General features: G+C 39.6%; 1 pseudogene across 1 annotated transcript; it reads right to left on the bottom strand.

Moving 5' to 3' along the window:
- Positions 1-17,596: 17,596 nt before the first annotated feature.
- LOC308524410 (MARCKS-related protein-like) lies at positions 17,597-18,193 on the bottom strand (annotated as a pseudogene). The gene has a single exon. The product of its transcript is annotated as an MARCKS-related protein-like (transcript).
- Between the last annotated feature and the right edge of the window lie 341 nt (positions 18,194-18,534).

The raw sequence follows: 18,534 nt of genomic DNA, 5'->3' as shown, positions 1-18,534 counted from the left end.
ACCCTTTGTAATACTTTAACCAATAAAAAAATAAATAAATAAATAAATCCTGATTTTTTAAATAAAAATTAAAAAAAAAATACTGGGGAAAAAATAAAGAAAATGTAGGGTTTTCAGATTGTATTGCATACACACAAGATATACTCATATCAGTTATGATAAGAAAATATTCACAAAGTATTAGGAAATATTAAAATATGTATTTCATAAAATTACAAATAAAATATTTAAATAAGAAACTGAAACATTATTCTGTTTACATAAAATTTTTACATAAGCTTTTATACTTGAAATGTTCACAAGAAATACCTAAGCAAGATTTTTTGTGATTATCTCTTCCAATTCTTGAAAGTTATCAATGAGAAACTTTGCTCAAACAGAAAGGTGATAAAATATTTAATACCCTTTTCATAGCCACTGAAAAATTTAGATCATTAAAAGTTATTTTCAAAAAATCTAACAGCTCTGCCTTTTCTTTCAAGATACATATAATGTCAAACGTCCTTATGATAATGCCAATTGATGTTAAATTCAATGGAAGTTTTATATCAAATTTATCAAACCAGTTAATGAAGTTCCAATTCACAGAACATGCATATATTATTACAAAGCCACCCTGAGGCTGGCTTCCAACCACTCTGATGACACATCACACACAGAAGGGATTAGATGTATCTGACTTAGGCGAAGACAGCCATTAGGATAAAACTCTGAACTTTACACAAAAGCCCCTGACCACGTTCCTTTGGGCTGATTACCTGCACTCTTTGGTACTTGAAATGGAATTGATACAATATCTCCATAGACCCCTTTTCCAACAAAGATGTGTTTTACAGTTTAGTGCTGAATAAAGAAAGTCTCCAACAGACAGAACTCTTCCTTGGCTATCTTCAACCCATAATGTTTGAGAAGCATGTGTGGATTTTTCCTCATGAGAAGCCTCAGGGTGTACCAGATCTTATGTTGTTTGATCTGTACTCTGAGAGTTTCTGATGAAGAAGGTCAGCCTAAAACAGTGATGGCGAACTTATGACACGCGTGTCAGAGGTGACACGTGAACTCATTTTTTTGATTTTTCTTTGTTAAGTGGCATTTAAATATATAAAATAAATATCAAAAATATAAGTCTTTGTTTTACTATGGTTGCAAATATCAAACAATTTCTATATGTGACATGGCACCAGAGTTAAGTTAGGGTTTTTCAAAATGCTGACACGCCGAGCTCAAAAGGTTCGCCATCACTGGCCTAAAATGACCAGGTCAGTGCCTACAGCCAGCCCAAGATAAGACAGGCCTCACCTAACTAGCCCGAGAACTGCACGAATCTGTCTTTGGGCATCACTCACATTTGTGATCAGCCAATGTAGCAGAGTTTAAATACCATTTAAACAAGTAAACCAACAACTGAAAAATGCTCTCTAAAATTGTTGCTACATGACCCACAATAGGTAGGATATGATATGAAATTCTTTTTTCAGTACTTATTTTGTGCTTGCCCTCTCTCTCTCTCTCTCTCTCTCTCTCTCTCTCTCTCTCTCTCTCTCTCTCTCTCACAACTGAGGTTGTGACAATTACATAACTTGCTCAAGAACATATATACAGTGGGGCCTTGACTTACGAGTGTCCTGACTAACGAGTTTTTTGACATATGAGCCATCTCTCGGCCAATTTTTTGCTTTGAGTTGCGAGCTAAATTCAGGTTATGAGCCAGCTTAAGATACCCCACCGCTAGTTGGCGCAACAAACGTCAGAGTGAACGCCACAACATCAGCCCAGCATCATGTGTCTCACTCGTTCACTTTAAGATTCGACATACGAGAAATTTGAGTTACGAGCTCCGTCACGGAATGAATTAAACTCGTAAGTCAAGGCCCCATTGTAATAATAAAAGTATAACATGCTAATTAGACTGGATGGCCGAATAGTGGAATGACCATCCAGAACCACACTATGACACCCACTGGTGCCAGGCCAGTCAAGGTGGGTACGATGCGATTGATCGGGGGCCAGGTCATCGCCCCATGATCACCCTGCAGAGGGAGGCTCAGGCCACCAAACTGCGGGCTGTGGCGTGTGGGCAGGGCCTCCCTCTGCCAGGGAAGCCCTGGTACTGGGTGCTTACCGGTGGCCAGAAGGAAGCCAGTGCCCATAGCCAGGAGAAGGAAGGCCTACTCTTGCATGAATTTCATGCATCAGGCCTCTAGTACAATAATAAATGGTGAGTATGCCACTTTATATATTGACTTAGTGTCATTTTCTTGAAAAACAAATGACTGAAATTAGCATTGCTCCTCTCTGTATTTTGTACAGTTTGAAGAGGGACCATTAAGAGTTAACTATGTAACAAATATATAAGTATATATACCATTTATATTCCAATTTGCATGAAATAATTTCTTAAAGGACTTGGAATGGGTCTCTAAAGGTCATGTCTAGAGAGTTCAGTGCAGATTCAGTTATGATGTAAATGTCACAAACCCTGGTTTCCAACTGGCATATAGAAAAGTGAAATGGAATGAAATGTAAGTTTGGGAAACTCCTGTATTTTATTTGTTGTCAGGCAAATTATATTTCAAACCCCTTGACCATAAAGATTATGTCACATGTTTGTGCTTAAGCAACCATGCAACTGTAATGCCACATTCTGTTTTTTTGTGCTTAACCTATCACAAACTTCTAAAACTATGAATGCTTCATTACCTTTATGTAATCCATTACATAATTGTCCCATCTTAAATGCTTTCCTTATTATAAGAGCATAAAATATTTTCTAATTTATTACTCATAATAAACACTTCACATATTCAGATGTTTGTTATTAATAGCTGATTGTTCTATCTTGTATTATTCAGAGATGGGGGACTTCCTGCTTAAACCTATTATCCAGGGCCAAAGGATATGAATTTTTGATGGCTCCTTACTATATTGCCAAATTGTTTTCTCTTTTAATTGGGCCAATTGATACAGCCATTAGCAATAAATAAATATTGAATTCTCACCACCTTCTTCAGCAAGGGGTATTAATCTTTGCTAACTTGATAGATGAAAAATAGCACCTCCCAAATTATTTGACTGCTTGCAAGGATGACTGTTTTCTTAAGTAATATTGATAGTTCATTTTTATTATAAATTCAATACACATTAGTGAGAGAAAAATTGATATAGAGGATTACAGCAAATATAATGAAATAGCCCATAATCCTATTACTCAAAAGTTACTACTGTTAATATTTTAGTGCATACTTACATTTAACTTACCAACTATTATGTATATTTATACCTATATCTATGGCTGAATCTATATTTATTTAGATATATAAACACATTTTAAAATATATTAGAACCACATTTACATAAATATTTACATAAATATTGGAACCAAATGACCTAGTTTCTCTAAAACCTTTGTCCTATGCAATGCATATAGCTGCATGGCATTTCTGTGGGAGTGGGCAGAGTATTTCAACAGGCTGGCTTTCATGGACAACATAGTAGTGATGACTAGTCAAATGTAAATAATTTAACAGTATGTAGAATAGTTCCCACATGCCCACACATATGCCTTCATATTCTCTCTTCTCTCTACCTCTCTCTCTTTCTCTCTCTCATTCATAGACACACACCAATATAATACATATGTATGTATAGAGATAATTAGATATACATGCAGATGTAGAGATAGAGATAAAGATGGACAGATAGCTATGAAAAAGAGGATGTACTCTAGTTGCTTTAATTTCTATATCAATCAAGTATTCTCTGGAATAGCTAAAATATGATAATGTAATATGACATGGCATAGCATGACATATATGATTATGCTTTGAACATTTCTGGAAGGAAAGGTAATAGCACATATCTCCAGGAAGTTGAGTCAGGTGGGCAAGATAAGTAAAGGACTTTTACATATTGGTTTTACAACACTCATTGGAATGCATGCTATATTATTTTTTCTTTTAACTTCATGTTGATTTTATCATACTATTTGGTTCCTCACACACTACTATAATTGGTCCGTAATGTCTATATTATTATTAATTTATTTTGGTGTATTCTAAATACAGAGTCCTTGATACTTAGAACAAAATAAAATGTTATCCAAAGATTGCATTTGCTTATATGCTTTTCCCTAACTGAATATCCTACCCAAACCTCAACATCCAGGAACTATGCTACCATTCTTTGATTTTTCTATTACACATTCACTGATTTTATAATAATATGGTTTTACTGCACATAAATTGTATTTCTTGTTTCTGAACAACCCAGGAGGCAGCAGAAGAGCCTGGACCTGAGTAATAGTTACAACATTGGACCTCTGCAGGCTAAAGATGGCCTCTTGACCTAAGTTATGTTTCAGATCCTGAGCCCTGAGGTGAAATAACCCTCCTGACTACTTTTCCATGAAACCAGGCTAAGGGACACCGGAAAAGACCTCAGAGCTCTCCTTAAGACCCCAGGAAATGATTCATTACCTTTTACCTCACCTCTGACCAATCAGCTCCCAATATGACCACAACCACAACCCACTATGTCATGTGATTTTGCCCTATATAATCTGTAACTCCCACTGGGGAGTCAGGTCTTTGAGATCATAAGCTTTCCCACACTTTGGATTGTCCAAATCTACAACAAACTTTCTTTCTATAAACTGTACATCCCTGCTTGTGAATTTCTTTCAGCCAGTGTATGCAGGAAGATGAACTCACATATTGGGTTTCAGTAACAAATGGGCATTTTAATGACTTTGAATTTTTGTTATTACCAAATAATGCTGCTATGAACATTCATATTTATGTTTCCTGGGAAGCATGGCCAAAAGTTTCTCTTAGGCATATGCTAGGATAATAATTGCTATTTATTAAGTTATATAAATGCTCCCCTTTTATAATGTTAAATGTTCCCCTTATATAATGTTAAAGTCTTCTCCAAAATGGTTGCACAAATATTTATGCCTAATATCAATGTTAAGAGATGCTAATTTATGTATGAGCCAACACTTGGCAATGTAAAACTTCTCAATGTATGCTAACTATCAAATGTTAAATTGCATGTTTTGATTGTGTTCTGAATTTCCCTGGTTTTATAAAGCTTAAATAAGCATGGGACAGATACTAGTTAAAAAAAATACAACAAAGACACTAACAACATAAGATAAAAATCTAATTCAACTACATTATGGCTAAGGACTTACTTAGGTTGTTAAAAAAAAATATTTCTTTGAAAACAAAGCCAAAATTTGATTTTAAAATTTTGAAAATAAATAAATAAAGATAACCAAATTAAGAGAGGTCTTATGAATCAACTAGAGGCCCGGTGCACAAAATTCATTCACTGGGGGTGGGGGGGGATACCTCAACCTGGCCTGTGCCCTCTCACAGTCAAGGACCCCTGGGGGAAGGTCTGCCTGACGGCTTGTGGCTGTATGGCCTTCTGCTGCTGCACGGCTTGCTGCTTGAGCTTCAGCAGCTGCTGCATGTGCACAAGCTGGGCTACCACAGTCTGTTCTGCGAACACCATTGAGTGGGTGAGCCCAAGGCAGAGTGATCTGTGCTTCCCTGAGTCACTGAGTTGCTCAGACTAACTGCCTTCTACAGAGAACAGCACCAGAATCAGGCCTAAGCAGGCAGTCAAACATCCCCCTCACAGTCCGGACCCCTCGGGGGATGTAGCAGTGCACCAAGCAACAGGCAGTCAAGGAGGAGCCTGAATCAGGTCCGGGTGTCATGCCACTGTGCTCATTCCGGCCCGCTGCACCTGCTGCCAATGCTCCATAGTGGTGCTGTGTAGTTGGGAGAGGTTCCCGCCTTGGTAGCTACACTCACCAGCTATGAGCCTGGCTTCTGGCTGAGCAGCGCTCCTCCTGTGGGAGCACACTGACCACCAGGGGGCAGCTCTTGCATTGTGTATCTGCCCCCAATGGTCAGTGCGCATCATAGTGATGGGTCGCTCTGGTCATTCCACCTTAACAGTTGCTTAGGCTTTTATTATATAGACAATACAAAGATAAAAAAAATTTCATGGAAAATATGGGCAAACTACATGAGAAGACATTCACAGAAGAAATACAAATGCTTAATACACTGTGAAGATAATAAATTTACTTTGGAATGATCCAAATTATAAATATCAATTAACTTGCAAAAATATCAATAACACAATCAGGAAGAAAACAGATGTAAAATGTAGGTGCTTTTAAGGAGAATGGTCTTTCGGTCCATGCTCCAAAAAGAATTTTTGCTTTACAAAATACCCGCAGACTAGGAAAGATGGCAAAGAATTCCTAATCCCCACACGTCTCACAGCCTAACTGCCTTCTTCCTTCTGAATTTTTGAAATATTCAGGTCATTTCTCACAACTGTGGGGCTATTCATTGAAGTAAATCGTCCTAACTGGCTTGATTTCAATGAGCAAAGCTTCCTAAGTTTTGCATCCTGGAAGACCCTTGGCATTTGGCAGCGGTGAGAGTCAATGAAGGACTTCATTAACATTACCCAAAACCCCATGAAAAAGCAGCCTGCTCTTTGAGAGCTTGTGAACGTGTTATTTTGAGGCAGGTGAAGAGACCACAATCAGGAGAAAACCAAAGGACAAAGGAAGGATTGAACACCAACCTTGCTTTTGATCATTAATGTCACTGCCTTTGTTCTCCCTTTTAAATAATGATAAAAAGAATAGACTTTGATGGTATACCACGTACTTTGAGACTATATTTATACCATTCTGTCATTGACGCTTTCTATTCTGCTTAAGAAAGGTAAATGTTACCCCAAGGAAAATTAATTTAAAATCAAGTTTTTCTATTTGAGGAAGAAACCTAGAATTGAAATTCTGAGAGCCAGAAAGATACCATTTAGCTGGTGAATTTCAGAGTAATTCAGGTTGTTGTTTTTTTTTTTTATTTTTCACATGGCAGTATCCCCTGTATGAATAACCTCAAGTAAAAGGTTCTTACTCACTTTAAAGTTATATTTTTCTTAAATTCCATGGAGATGACAGATACCATTTATTAAATAGAATGAAATAAATATATATGTAAAAGGAATGCATTCAGTATACACATTCTATATTTATATGTATGTGTTCATTTTTGTATGTATATATTTGCCTAATGTATATGTGCTTGTGTATATATGACGGTGTATGTGCATATTCATGCACTTTTACACACACACAATTAGCTCTGCTGTTTTCAAAGGCAGATTTCCTTCATTCACCTCCCCCAAGGACCATGGGCATCCTTAAATGGGGAGAAATCTATTTCCTTTGACTATTTCTCAGAACTGTGTAAAAATGCATAACTGTAACTTACTATTCCAGAAAACTCTTTCTCATGAGTGAGAATATCCTCATTTTTTGAAGGTGATTCTACTCTATTTTTTAGGAGTAGCTAGTCTTAGCTAAGGAGTATGAAGGGAAAATTTATTAAAATTAAAAATTATTTATAATTGCAACCCCACCTATAATCTGAAACCTTTTTAACCTGCTCTACTTTCCCTGAGCAATTGTTACTTTCTGATTATAACATATATAATATATATATATGCATATATATATATATATATATATATATATATATATGCTACATAGTCTCCTTAATTACCTATATGCACTGTTTATTTTTAATCTCCTTTCACTGAAAATTATAGGCTCAAAAAAAGGCAGGATTTTTTTGTTGTTCTCTTTACTGATGTATTTCAAATCCTAGTACAGTACTAAATAAATACTGGTTAAATTACTGACATCATTCTTCTCTCTGAAAAGTATATAGCTATTTGGTAAAAAAAAAATTAATCGAAGTTACTTTCATTCATATATATATTATATATTACATATTTCTGCTACTGCATCTATTGCTATATCTACAACTATTATTACTGAATTACCACTATTATTACTTTTTATCCCCACTGTTATTGCTGCTACTGTGCTATCTTCTGATCATTTTATAGTGAATAATTATTATTTTTATCTGTAAAACAATTCTTTAAAACACTTTCATTTTATGTGTTACTGATGAGAATATTGAGACTTAGAGTTTGTTGACCAAAGTTACTCAGCTAACAAATGCTAGAGTGGAGATTAAACCTCATTATTATTCAGATTGCTAAACCTGAGTTACCTTAAATATTCTATACTGTTTGCATTATTTGGATGTGCACATCATATCCTGCATAGACTTATACTCATTTAGAAACAAAACAAAAATATCAATTCTTACTACTAACTTTATTTGTCTCCTGGGGATAGACAAATTGATTCCTTCTTTAACTTCTGTGATGTGAACTGTTCTAGTCCAAGACTGATATTATGAAATCTCAAGTTTAAAAAAAAATGCATTTATTTCATTTCTCCGATACGGTCTCTGGGAGGCAACTCTATATGTGCTTGACCTTTTCAAGGTTCTGCAGGGGGATTGGATGGCTGCCTTCCTGATCACCTTTTACAACCTCTGCTTCAGGAGAGAAATCAGGGTGGATTGGGGAGCCAATCAAATGTGGAATATTGAAAAGGTTATAGCAGTGCTCATGCTACAAGCTGCCCAGGCCCACAATGGTTATTAACATCCGGGCGCCTGATTCCAATGACAGAGTTTGTAATAAGATCAGATGAGGCCGAGCTGTGAATGTTACCCTTTTGACAATGATCTGATGGGAGATGGTTGAATATGGAGGTCCCCCCCCCCCCCAATCACCCATCCTTCTGTTACTGCACTGCCTGTTTATAAACCTGACAATCAACTTCAGTGTCACAAATGGGGGTCATGTTGACATAAATTAGGACCAGGGGTACATCTTGCTGCACATTGCTTTGGGCTACTTTGCTATTGCAATTGCCTTTTTCTGTGCTTTCTCTCCCTCGTCCTATTTCTCCTACATGGCATTTAAAAATGAAATTGGCTTTTGAAATATTGTCTCCTTTATTTTTCATTAGGACACAGACTCCCTAAAAGAGTCAACCAGAAATGCCATGAAGTGGTTGGTAGAAGAGTATCTTAAAGTTTTATTAAATACATCATCAACTTTACTACTGGAAGCAATATACGGTATTAAATTCAAATGGCAGGGCTAGTGCCTGCACTGTTACATGAGGCCTAACTTTATTACTGGTAAATTCACTGTATTTATTTCTTTTGGGCAGAGTCTATACTAGAGCTATTTTTTTTATATTATATATTTTCTAATATACTTTGTTAAAGAAGTTTTCTATTTGTTTGTTTTTACTTTTTGGAACCTTTTGTATTTCCAAATACTTTGCAAAATGCCAGGGACCAGCCTTTCATGAATAATTTGAATTATATTGGCATCGTTATGTCCTTGTTAAATGGAACTGGAAAGACATATATTTTTAGACATAATTAAAACTTGAACAAAATACATTAGGGCTAGCTACATATCCCAGTCAATGCTGATAATGAGATGTCTGATTAAAAAGAAAAGGACCAAGTATTTCACATCATTCAGGAAAACAGCAGGCTTTGGAAATAAGCAACTGTGCACAGGGCTGCTGTATTTTTCTCCATATAACAAAACAATTTGCCTCATCCCTAGGAAAGAAAATATTTTTGTCTAATTAAATTCTTGATGCAATAAATCTTGTATCTGTCATCTATTCATGGTGGCTTGTAAAAAAAAATCTAAAAAGGTACTTTCTTTTCTCATAGCTTTAATTAAAGGTCAGTTCAGAATTCCACAGGCAATTTGTTCTGATGTTTCCTAATCTTGGTGGACATGTGACTGTCCCGCTGCTGTGCCATTAAACCTGCTGTTTGGGGCTTGGATCTGCGCTGTTGGCCTCTCCTCCACAAAGCTGGGGATTTCCTTTTAAACCCAGGGCAACCCAGTGTGTGAAAGGCACACAGGACTATTCAAGGCAGAGCAAGAATTGAGCCACCTGCCTGTTAGAGCTGCTTTCATAAAACAAGAAGGAAAAATAACCGACCATTACATAAAAATAGTTCACTTCCAGTACTAATAAGGGAAGAAAAAAGTTTCCTGCTTGTCTCTGTTCATACCAACAATGCCAGTTAATTCACCAAACTCAGTCATGGAGCTGACCTCCCCATTCAGTTGGGTCATTTTCTTCCCTAAAATACAACCCCCATTCTACTCAAGCATTTTCTATGTAATGCTATCATAGAAGTTTATCTACAACATTTAATAAGGGCCTACTGAATCATATAGATGCATACCACCTCTCTTGGACAGCTTGAAACAGCTACGTAAGCTCCTACACCAGCCCTGCAACACAGAATCCATCCCATAGAAAGAAAATTCAGGGTGATGTACAGAATGCCCAAAAGTTCACAATCACTTGCCCTGGAGTAGTGTTAACCATTCTCCTACTCACCAGTTTTGCTACTTTTGTTTTCATCCACTGAGGCAAATCTTTGTTTTCTCAACTTGACCTGTCTTTCCTTCTACCTATGATTCAGACAATTCACCATAACTCTATTCAGTATTGCTTGTAAGGGGCTAAACACAGATCAAACTTGGTGGGAAAAAAAAAGGAGAATGAGGTTATTGTCTTCTCTCTTGAGCTTTGAAATGTCAATAGGATTTCTTTCTGACTCCATTTCTAACCATTTTCCCTGTTTTCATTTTATTCTCTAGTAATATTCTTCCATATTGGGAAAAATATGGCTACCAGTTACTCAAAAATCATATCTTTCAAACATAGTTAGCCCAGGAGAAAGAGTGTCTTTTAGAAATTTTTATTACAAAAGTAATAAGTTGTTACATTTACTTAGCATGGGTCACAGACCCACCCCAGAACTTTCTATTGTGGTCATTATGAATGATGTCTCTAAGTTCTCAGTTCGTGTTATGGATCCTATCCAGAGAGATGTGTGTATAACAATAGACCTAGCCTTACCACATGGACTAAACTGGGGAAGAATGGTGTGGTAGGCTGAATAAAGCCCTCTCCCTATAGAAATCTCCATGTTTAATCTCTGTTACCATATTACCTTCTAATTCCCATATTACCTTACAAGGGAAGGGAGACTTTGCATATGTGGCTAAGTTTAATATCTTGTAATGGAGAGCTCACCCTAGATTATCTGGATAGGCCTAGTGTAACCAAAGGTCTGAATAAAAGGGAAGGAGGTGGGTCAGACTCATAGAAGAACATCCTAATATATAAAAACCCTGGGTCTGTCACATCCACAATGACTGGAGGCTCAACCTAACGCCCAGGCTGCTCTCACAGCAGGCTCTGGTGGGTGGGGACTTGTGGCAGCAAAGATGGGGATGGGGAGTCAGGGCTGGCACTCACACTCACTCACAACCACACAAACACACACAGACACACACAGCACCCACCAGCTCACAGCCTTTTCTCCCTTTCTTTCCCTCCCTCCCACCTTACTCTCAGAGCCTCTCTCAGAATGAGGAAAAAAAACGTACTGGGCCTTAAGAGGCCTGGATGGAAAGGAGGGTGGGAAGAGGGTGGAGCAGCCCACACTGGCCCCACTCCCTCCCAACAGGGAAAGAGGAAGAGGAAGAGGGAGACAGGGAGGCAGGGAGGCCTGGAGGACTGCTGAGAAAAACAAAGAGAGACAGAGACTGGGTGAGATCAGGCAGGCAGGGGAGAGCAGTTAGGGGCAATCAGGAAGGCAGGCAGAAGGGTTAGGGGCAATCAAGCAGGCAGGCAGAGGCAGTTAGGGGTGATCAGGCAGGCAGGCAGGTGCGCGGTTAGGAGCCAGTGGTCCCAGATTGTGAGAGGGATGTTTGACTGCCAGTTTAGGCCCCATCCCTAGGGATCATGCTTAAACTGGCAGTCAGACATCCCCTAAGGCGTCCCTGATTGGAGAGGGTGCAGGCTGGGCTGAGGGAACCCCTCCGTGCACAAATTTCATGCACCAGGCCACTAGTCTATATATATAAAAGCCCAGCGACCAAATGGTGGAATGACCAGAACGACTGGTTGACCAATTGCTATGATGCACACTGACCACCAGGGGGCAGACGCTCAATGCAGAATGCTGCCCCCTGGTGATCAGTGCACTCCCACAGTGGGAGTGCCACTGGGCTGACTGGAATGAGTGGTGCTCCCACAGTGGGCTGATCCTCACAGGCCATGCCCCTCACCAGTGCACAAATTCATGCACCAGGCCCCTAGTATGATAATAAAAGTAGTAGTCAGAGATGCCAGTGCTGGAAGGGGTCTGCAAGCCAAGAAAGGTAGGTTGCCTCTAGAAGCTGAAAAGATAAGGAACCAATTCTCCCCTAGAGCCTTCAGAAAGAACTCAGCCCAACCAAGATATTAATTTTTGCACATCGAGACTTATTTTGAACTTCTATCCTTCAGAAGTATAAGATAATATTTGTTTTAAGCCATTAAATGGGCTTTAATTTGCAATAAAAACCAAATATAGATTGTTCTTCCAAAATATGTTGGAGAGAAATAAACATATGTTCAGGGAATACCTGTTACATTTTCACTGTCTGACAAAATGATTCTAACTTTAAGTTGTCCTTAATACTAGATAAATCCTAAACCCTTTAAGACTTGACACTATATCATGATTTTTTGCATCCCAACTTTGCCCACAGTCATAAATATATAAATGCTCATTAAATATATATTATATTTATTTGGCATTAGGTAATCACATATACAATAAAAATAACAATAACACTTCTTGGGTGGGTTTGTTTTCAGAATTATAGTAGTACTTACCTTATGGCATAAGTATTCAAATACTTTGAACAAAAAGATCTATTTATCATCACCACCTGCCCAGCACAAAGCTGAGAGTATTCATGAGTTCTAATACATTTTAAAAAAATATGTATGCATGTTACTTTTCTCAAGAAATGTATAGCCTCACTAGAGAATTCAAACTTGCCCATAAGTAACTATTTATGATATGATAGCAGTTCATAGAAAGAAGAGAAAATTGTGAATTACAGAATTTTGTTTTTCTATGGGAGGTAGGATGACAAAGGGTGCTATGTGAGAGCTGAGTGATTCAAGAGGTTTGCAGGAAGGTAAAAACACAGATTGGATCTGATGAAATATGATGTCAAAACACTGTAACTTAATCTTTTTAAAAAAATGTCTTTCTCTGTGTTTACTGAGACATTGTGATTGTCTGCACATTAGACCTACTGCATTTGGGATGTGCCTTTGTTGTGTTGGCTGAAGTCCTATCATAGATATAGGTAAATATCACTGCAACCAACTTCAAAAACATTCTGTAGCTACAGTCTTGGAGAGTCATTTATTATCTTGTGATTTAGGGTCACTGACTGTAAGCCATTTTCTGATAGACTTCCAAGAGAGAACCAGAAACACTATTTGCTCTAAAAGAAGATGAATAGATCACAATTATTTTCTCAAATTGTGACTTACTGGACCAAAAGAAATTTAAGTTGATAATGCTCCAAGTTAATTTTGTTTGCCTAATGTATTAAGAGCTGCTCATTCATATGCATTTCAGAGATTGTTATCCATGTGAATAGAAAAGTACTTAATTTTCACATAGAAAAGTACTTGTCTTATGATCAAACACTATTTGATATTCAATGTAATATTTAAGTTACTTGGAATTTTTTATAGATATTTATCAGAATAATTATGAAGTTCATTGCTGTGCAAATGAAAGAACATACTGGGAGGAAGTAGAGGACACTGATACAACCTATAACTGATATGAATTTCCATTTATTATGATTTCCACTGATTATAAATACTCTTGGAGGTGTGACTATGCAGATTTGGTTTGGCAAATTTGGAATATTAATTTATACATTTTTTTCCTTGTTTTTCACCATTTCCCTTTCCTCTTTGAGTAGCTGGCTATCTACTTACTACTTTGCCTCAAGGAAGACTTGTGATTGGTGGGGAAAGTGACATTAAATACAAAACATATTCTTCACTAGATGTTGTTTCTAAAAGCCAAGCCTTTTAGGGAGAACATGCTTCCATGTATTGATATGTTTAAGTATAAACAGAGACATGTAGGGGAGTAGAGGGTGGAACAACATATATTCCACAACAATGCTCTACAGAGGGGGCTGAACCTTAGCCTGGAGGACTGTGTGATGAACTTAGACCAAATCCTGGGCCCTGAGATTTCCAACCTCACTCCGCCCCAACAGTGAAACAGAAGCTGTAGGTACAATGGACCTTGAGACCAGTGTGAATATGAGCAATAAAGAGGCTTCTTCAAGGCTTCATTCAACACTACCTCTTTCCTTTCAGGGTGTTGGAGCTCCATGAGTACCTGAGGTTGAATTCTCCATAAGTCCAGGAGTGTGAGAACTCAGAGTCCAAATTAGATGAAATGATAAACGATTTAAAATAGATATATTTTAGTGAACTGTACCTCAAAGTGCCACACATGGACTGCTTCCATGAGTGGTCACCATGCACCCTCACAATGAAGAGTTTTAGCATCTTCAAGATTTCCTTGTGGAAATGCCTGAGGACACTGAAATGTGTCACTCTATCTGGAAAAACTAAAACAGCATCAGTGTCTACCTGCCATCTGGAGAGTTCATTTGTAACATTCCATTTAGAAAAATCAAAAAAATGTAGACTTGTTCACAGCATAGGTGAGAGAGCCTGATAGTAGCCTTGAAGATTTAAGCATTTTTCAAGGGCAAACAATGAACCCTGAAATTAAAAGTGTAGATTGAAAGTGGAAAAAAAAAAAGCCAGTGTAGGGAAAAATGAGTGTGAGGCAATTATAATCATTTTCTGAGAATTTATATGAGGCAGGGGCTGTGCAGTAGATTATGCAGCAAATTAATCCCTACAGCTCCTCCCTCTCTGTCAAGGATGCTCTTCTTCCCCTAGTGATTGGCATGTCTTGCTGTAGCACTTCCTTCATGCTTTTACACAAATGTCACCTTCTTAGTGATGCCTTCCCTTGCTACTTTATCTAAAATTGCAATCCCCTGATGCTTCCTATTTTCCTTCTGTAATTATTTTTCTCCTTAGCACTTATCACCACCTAACATACTGTATGTTTCGTCTATCTTGTTTACTGAAAGTTTTATGCTTCTGGAGGCAGTGATTTTGGCTCTTTTGTACATGTCTGTATCCCTAACCCTAGAGCCATGTCTGACATGATATTAAAGCTACATAAGTATCTGCTGGGAAAATGGATTAATATTTGGGTGACTCACTCACTGAAGGAATAGCAGCTATTTATCTTCATTTTGCCAGATGAGGAAATCAAGGCTAATACAGATTCAGTAATTTACCCAAGGTCGCACCGTGAACTGAAACTTAAGTATATGTTTATCTAACTCGGATGCTTCTCCTCCTTTCACTACGACATTACTTCATTTATTTTAAAATAAAGTCATTTGAGCATGCGCTTTTGCCTCAAGCCAGGGGCTGAAAAGTAGGAGATAGATGATTAAACACTAATTTTTATATCCAGCTTACACTCTAGTGAAACCAGGATAATGAAGAGGAAATTTCAATAAAGACACAAGCATACTCTGGCAGGTTAAAAGCTTATTGAACAATGGTGAAGGAACTAAAGTTAGACTTAGCGGTTATGGCAAGCTCCATAGCATGTGCAATGTTTAAGCTGAGATTTGAAGAATAAATGAGGGGTCAGGGGAATTAAAGAGAAAATTACAAAGATAAAGAGCAGGTGCAAGATCAAGTGATGAGGGAGGATAGCTAGTTCATAGATTGGCCCACAACCATGAACATATGAGTAGTTTAGTGGAACTAAAAGAACTTGGTTTGGAGTGATATAAAAAGAAAAATGTTCAGTAATTAGACTATGAGATAAGCAGAGGCCAGACTATGAACATTTTTGCTAGAAAGGACCCATTTACCAGGACAGAGACAAAGATTTTTAAAAAGTAGATGGCCACTCCTTCAGTTTATTGCTTTTCTGAGTAAGTATTCAAAGCGCCCACACATTGAAAAGAGGAAGTTGAATCCCAAGTATGCTTATCCTACCCCTCCCCCCCACTTCATGCCTAATTATCCACCTTGGGACTTTTGTTAATTATTCCATTTGAGAGAATGGACTCTGGCAAGACCTCTGTGGAGGGATCTACCATACTTTCCACTCCAGTTAACAATTTGCTGAGGTGTATTAGTTATATATTGCTGCATCACCACAAACTTAGCACCTTGAAACAGCACATATTTCTTATCTCAAAGGGATTAAAAATTCAGAAATTATTTACCTGAGTCCTCAGCTTAAGGTCTCCTAACATTGGCCGTGGTGGTGGTTTCACCTGGGAAAGTATCTGCTAATGATTCTCTCCATTGTTGACAGAATTCAGACCCTTCCTTGCAAATTGCTGGGTAGAGAGCTTCCGTTTCTCACTCACTGGGAGTTAAAAGCAGCCCTGAGGTCCTGACCATCTGGCCTTCTTCACATGGTAGCCCACAACATGGAAGCTTGCTTTTTCAAAGCCAGCAAGGGAGAGAAATACTCTTTGCAAGGTGAGCATTGCAATTATATGTAGTGTAATCACACACATCCCATCTCCTTGTCTGGATGCTGCTGCTTTAAGTCGGTCCTAGTTCCGGCACACACTCAACAGGGCAGAAATACACAAGGCCTGAATCCCAGGAGATGGGAATCCTGGGGACCACCAAAGCGTCTGTCTGCCGCATGAGGTTTCTGTTAAACTTCAAAGAGGTGATGTGCTAATTGCTCCCCTTCAGCTGAAGTGTTCCATCTGGCTTAGCTCCGTCTGTCTTGGTCAGTCCCATTTCTCCTAGCTCAGGCTGCTATAACAAATTAGCATTGACTAGATGGCTTAACATCCTGTATTTCTCTTGGAGGCTGAGACCTCTAAGATCTCTAGGCGCTGGCAGATGCAGGGTTTGGTGTAGGCCTTCTTCCTGGTTTACAGACAGTCATCATCTTCCCTTTTTTTGGGGGGGCGGGGGGCAACATTTATTCCTTTTCCAAATGTTAAGGGAAAACCTGGTGGAAGAGAATGGTTTTAAAAGTCAGACCAAAAAAAAAAAAAAAAGTACACATCTGGGATTTGGCCATTAAAACTTATTTACAACAATGGGGTGGGGGGGGTGGGGGAAAGTTGTTTCACATTACAGACCTCCCCGCCACCCCGCACCCCAACGCCTAATTCTTACTAAGTCAAAAAAGAGACACCTTTGTTTCACAAGCTGTTTGAACTTGAGTAAAACATTTATAAAAACCTAGGCAGGGGCAGGGTCCTCCCCTAGCCCGGGTGCCACCAGGCACAGCACAAGAGACTAAGAACAGGCAGGCTGGACACTCAGGGTGGGTAGTACAGGCACCCCACATCTGGCTCAGGGATTTGGGGAGGAAACAAAACCTACTTGGGGAGAAAACCAGCAATTGCCTTCTGGTGGGGTGGGGACAGGGGAAGAGGCAGGAACAGGGGCAAGAGCATGTCCCATCACTAACCTAACTTGGGGAACTGCAAGGGGCCATCTTCAACTGGCCCTAAGAGGCAGACCAGGAGGGAATTCTTAAGGGAGAATCCACAGGAGGGAGAGGAGGAAAGGGAAGGTGGCTGGGAGGGGTAGTACCCCTTCCTTTCTGGGCACAGGAAGGCAGCCAGGGCACCAGGTCCAGACAGTGACCTCACAAGGACAGCACAGTTTTTGCAGCTACTCATTCTGCTGGCTGGCAGGCGTAGGGCACTCTCTGGCCCCCATGGAGTGGACAGCTCTACAGCCTGGGGCCTGCCTCTTCTGTGTCTCCCTCCTTGGAGGCAGCGCTGGACTCTGCCCCTTGCCTTCCGGCTCCTGGCTGTCAGGGGAACAACAGCCTTCCCTCCTTGGGCAGTGCCTTCCTCGCTGCAGGCACCCTCTCCCCCTGTTCCTGCTCTTCCTCTGTGGGTGAGGAGGCAGAAGATTCACCCCACCCACCCTCCTTTCGATTTATCTCAAAGGACAGGCCACTCAATTGGAAAGGCTTCTTGAAAGAGAATTTCTTCTTTTTTGGGGAGATTTCCTTGGGGTTACATCGCCCTTGGCCTCAGCTCCCTGGCTAGGGGGGTGCTGGCTCCATGGCAGTACCAGTTCCCCGGCTGCCTCCTCTTTTCCGTTCACAGGAGCGACTCCCCTTCACTCCTGGGGGGTAGGTCTCCAGTGCTTTTCACATGGCCATCCTCCTGTCCCGTTGGCCTTAGAGGAGGAAGCAAGGGCCTGCTGCCTCCTCGTGGTCACAGAGCCACAAGGAGCCTAGGAGCTCTGACTGCCCATGATGAGGCAGGGGTCTGCTGGGGGGCTCCCTTAGGGTAACTCAGCAGGGTCGGCCTGGTCGTGCCTGAGGGAAGGGTATGGGGTGGGAGGAAACCTAGCTGCACCCCAGCTCCACCCTACCTGATAGCTGTACCCGCTGCCGCCTTGTCCAGGCCAGAATGCAGATGGTCATCTTCTCATTGTGCCCTCATCTGGTGGAGAAAATAGAGAAGAAGCAAGCTCTCTGGCGTCTCTACTAGAAAGGGCACTAATCACACTCATCAGGGTTCCACCCTCAACACCTCATCACTTCCCAGTGGCCACACCTGCTAGTACAGGCACACCCTGTTTTATTCGGCTTC

The sequence above is a fragment of the Myotis nattereri genome (genome assembly GCF_964212035.1).
Source record: "Myotis nattereri genome assembly, chromosome: 9".
Lineage (NCBI taxonomy): Eukaryota > Metazoa > Chordata > Mammalia > Chiroptera > Vespertilionidae > Myotis > Myotis nattereri.
Note: the sequence above shows the minus strand (reverse complement) of the source record. Positions and strands in the feature narration are given on the sequence as shown.